Here is a 4932-nt window from a genome sequence, read left to right on the forward strand (position 1 = left end):
TTGGAACAGTTTTTGAGTCAATTAAGCAATGTTTCGAACTCCACGTTGGCTCACAACATCGAAGGGACGGATTTTGGCTTCGGTGAAGGTCATGCAACTTCAGACCAAGCGCGACCGTTGGAGCCATCTGCAGCCATCGTCGACGAATCGCCAATCACCACTTTAACGAGTGAAATGGCAGTCGGTGGATCGTGGCCATGCCTCAGAGAGAAGTGTATCGCTTGTCCTTTCATGTCACCCGGGACCAACCAGATTGGTGTGTATCGACTCAGCGCTAAAATAAATTGCCTCAGCCGCGATGTGATCTACGTGAGCATGTGCCCAGTCTGTGCCAAGGTGAACGGTCTGGGGCACCCGATAGGTTCCATGCTCTCGGAAGTAGTGCAGCTACAGGCGCAAAGTAGGGTCCATACAACCTTGTTATCCAAGTGTAGCCTCAACCACGATACAATCCTCATCGGCTTGGAGCAGTACACTACCGACGATGATCTCATGAAAAAAGGCGCTATGTGGAAATCGAGGTTGGAAGCGTTATCTTCAGGCGAGGCATCGGTTATATAAACGTTATGAACAAATTACGAGTGCATGTCAACCATGGCGGCTAGAACGCTACTCGAATTAGACGGGTACGAACCTGACGAGATGAAGTCTCTCTCAAGGAAGATCTTGAGATGTGCAGCAATTGTAAAAGAGGAAGCCAGGCGATTCTACTGGTTGGACAGAGTTAAGATTTTGGTAACGAAAAACCCGCGTCTTCTCGTCGAGAGTCTCTTGGAAGATCATGCAACGGCACCAAATTCCGTGATAAATCGCGTCGTCGAGTTTGTGGAGCAGGGCAAGTGGAATCGCGACCAGTACGTGGCAGTGCAGGTGATGGAGTTGATCGGCAAGGTTGAGGTGGATCGAAATTTGTTGCGACTTAAGGAGTTGTCACTGCGAAATTACGCAATGGAAACAATTGAGAACAAGATAGATTGGGAAAACAGGGAACAGACAGAGTTCGAAAAAGAAGCTATTGCCCTTGAAGAAATTCGGAAAATTCTCCAGGAAGCCAACAGTACTCTGACGGAAGAAGAAGTAAGACTTGTGGCCAAACATGTACTTTTTGTGGACCAAAAGAAGAGTCCAGATGTCAAGGAGGGATTGGAGCTAGTGTGGCAAGAGCTAGTGAAGTATGCAGCCCAGCGAGACGACGATGGAACCCTATCACGGAGACTCTGCCTCATTGACAGATTGCGGAAATGTACCACGCTCAACTGGAAGGAGAAAGAGATGTCGATGGTGCTTTGGGGAGTTTACTCTCTGATGAACTACTGGAAGATGATCCAGGATCCAAGTCCCATCGTTCTAGAAAATGTGATATCAAAGACCCTGAAGTCGAAAGAGATAGCGACAAGACTACCCATGGAACCTTTTGCAGTGGACGTGACCACCCATCGCGGACGAAATTGCAGCGACTCTGGAGACAGGCTTTTTCATGAAGATGTCCTATGCTTGCTTGGCTCGGAAAGCAAAGTGCACGAAAAGTACGACCCTATCGAAGCCAGTCACGGTCCAAGTCCTCATGAGACCAAGCAGACACCAGCAGAGCAAAAAGCAATGATCAAGTCATGCGAGAAGATGCAGTCCTCGGACCATGTACCCCGACTCTTTGAAATGCCCAAAAGAAGAGAGGGAGAAAAAGGAGAAGAAGAAAGTGAAGAAAGAGACGAACGAGTGATAAAGCGCCTAAAAACGGCCCCGTGGCACACGTTGATGCACGTGGTGCAGCCTGAGGCGTTTGATGAGAAGCTCATGGCAGTTTTGCCAGCAACAGCCAACAATCGATCCTGCGTCTTGGATTTAAAGAAAGGGGTGAGCTACGAGGGACCGATGAACCCTTCTGCTGCATTGAGCGTATTGGCGGTGAGTCGTTTGGGAAGCAAGGTGACCGATCTAGAGGCGGTACCACAGGTGCAATTGTTTCTCAATGCCACCAAAGATAAGATCTACGTGGAAAAGACGTTGATTGGGATACCGGAAGACACCGAGATACAACACCCGTTGACCCAGCAGGAGCGATCGTTGTTTCCTGTCACAAAATTGGAGATACTAGAGCCCGAGTGGAAGACGTTGAAGGCGTCCATAATCAAAACCTTCATGTTTCGAAGGATAATGGGGATGGAATGCAACCCAGCAAAATGCCTCCTGAATCCAGAAACCAAGAAGATTTACATGCCCGATCTCAACACATCACGAAAGGATTACAAGCGATGTCGCACCACGGTCAAGAGGGAGTCAGCCGATTGGCTCTTCGATAATTCCACCCATCGAGAAATCATCGACTTGGTGTCTAGAGCATTGACAGAAGATAAAGATTGCATGAACGAAGTGGAGACGTGGCTACTCGGTTTGCTAAGTAAGACCGCCTTTGAGGAAGCGACAGCTTCTATACTGTGTCGTTACACCATCCCATTCGAAGACTTCGAGAAAAACGCGCTGGCCGTGAGAAATGCCTATGGTATTGTACCCGAGACAGATGATGAATGCGATGAACAGGATGAAGATGGTGAATATGGGACAGCCTGACTGGAATCAAGCATCTATAGAGAAAGCTGACAACAAGTCTTTATTTTTTGCTTTTCATTATTATTCGCTTCAAGCTTATATCAGTTGATTAGTCTGCGTACCACATAACAGATAAAGCGTTCCCCCTGTATTTATCCAAAGAAATCAATAAAAAAAAGCATATCATACCAAACAGTTTCTGTGAAATATGAAAGAATACGTAATATTTGTAATAATATAATATAATACACAACAATTATATATATATATATATATATATATATATGGTAAAATAAAATAAAACAACATTTTAGAGCCATTTTACTTAGGCCATTTTTTTTCCATTCGGGCCTCGCTCCAAAATTTAGTTTTCATTGTCGCCATCTGTATTGTGCTGGCTTTTTTTTTTACCTATAAAAGTGGAAGGCTGTCGCTCCATCAAAAACTTTTGTTATTAACATGCTTGGAATAAATGAGGTTGAACCCATGGAAAGGAAGTGCGCGATGACGGACAAATCGCCAAAGAAAAACATTACGGTTGCTGTGGAAGGTAACATTGGAAGTGGAAAAACAACTTTACTGAACCATTTTCGGGAAAATCCCATGGTTGAGGTATTGGAAGAACCAGTTGCCGAGTGGCAAAATGTTGGGGGCAAAAACCTTTTGGAGTTATTTTACACAAACTGCCAAAGATGGAGCTATTTGTTTCAGTCTTATGCTGCTCTTAGCCTCCTGAAAATTTACAAACAGCCACATGTGATGCCTGTGAAAATGATCGAAAGAAGTATTTACAGTGGATTCTATTGCTTTGGGCACAACCTATTCAAAAGTGGAATGATGTCTTCCGTAGAACATTCAGTGTACCATGAGTGGTTTGACTGGATTGCAAAAATGCAGCAACCTCAACTGGATTTGATAATTTACCTGAGGACATCACCTGAAACATGCATGCAGAGGGTTAAGAAAAGATCTCGAACCGAAGAAAAAAGTCTCCCCATGGAACTTCTTTACGCCTTACACGAAAGACACGAGGAGTGGCTAATTCAAGGAAAATTTCCCGTATCTGCTCCCGTTATAGTCGTGGATGGCAGCAGGAATCTTGAAGAGATGATACAGTTTTACCGGGTCAATGACCAATATCTGCTAGGATTGAAAAAATGGCCTCATTACCACTCTGTACAACAAGTTGATTGCTTAAACTGAAACTTCTGGAACTGATCCTGAAAGAAGGAGTTTCGTTTTTATTTTTTGGCTCTTATCATATTTATTAGTAATAAAATGTCAAGTTAAGTCTGAGGTTGAATTATCCGTCCGGTTATAATCAAGCTCTAGTTTTACTATTGACCACTATAGATGAAATATATATATATATATATATATATATATATATATATATCTAGCCGGATTTATGAAAACCGTACCATCGGACACCAGCAGCCCACACACCTTAAACTGACTCAACTAAAGTAAATATGGCCAAGACACTCAGCTCTTACCCATGGTTCTCTTAAGTTGACTCTCTTCTTGGTTCCTGATTAGCAAAAGAAACATTCCAGTCCATCAAAAAGACACTCTGGACTTGTCCATACACTCTAGCTGCTTAAAGGCCCTGAATGACGGAGGACGCTTGAGACTTAAGCAAGTTCTAAGCAGAGAAATTCAAGGTTAAATCACCCCCCCTGACTTCCTCCACCCCCCCCAGCCTAGCACGTGCTTAAGGGGAATGCTTTCATTGGCCAATGGGCCTCAAACGTTACAAGAATTTGACATGACAAACCAAAGGCAGACATGAGCAGTGCACTGACTCTCCCAGACCAGGACTAACGGAAGGTACAACGCTTTTTCAGCACCCTACCCCCCTAGGGATTGACATGGAGGCCCCTTTCCAACCCATGGCGAGTTAGCTCAGGGACTGAACTTGTCAATGAGACCAACCAGGACAGCAAGCCCCCTATGTTTTTTCGCACCGCAGTGACCAGAAAGCTGGCGATCGCCAGCTTTCTGTGCGAACATTCTGGTCCATTTTGATGTATGTTTTCAAAAATTCGGCTAGATATATATATATATATATATATATACCACATATCTTATGTTTATCTATTTCACAAACTGTTCCAAACAATAAAATTATAAGGTCATTTCTTTATTTCATCTCAAAGGCTTGCTATAGCTAATCCAGCCGTTCTGTTTATCTGATGGATTTTCCAGAAAGCGAAGTGAATCTCGAACCTTGATCCAAGCAAAGACGGTGACCTCAAATAAGACCAGAAGACACCATTCGATCAAAGGCCAACCCTCGATCAGAATGAGCCATAACAGGACGCCGGTTGAACCTATCCAACCCAAAAGTTTCGGAAGACCATCGAAGAGAAACAGCATCACTTG

General features: G+C 44.1%; 1 pseudogene; it reads left to right on the forward strand.

The window, feature by feature from the left end:
* Positions 1 to 3006: 3006 nt before the first annotated feature.
* LOC140941943 (thymidine kinase 2, mitochondrial pseudogene) lies at positions 3007 to 3750 on the forward strand (annotated as a pseudogene).
* Positions 3751 to 4932: the final 1182 nt, after the last annotated feature.

Source organism: Porites lutea, chromosome 6 (assembly GCF_958299795.1).
Source record: "Porites lutea chromosome 6, jaPorLute2.1, whole genome shotgun sequence".
Classification (NCBI taxonomy): Eukaryota; Metazoa; Cnidaria; class Anthozoa; order Scleractinia; family Poritidae; genus Porites; species Porites lutea.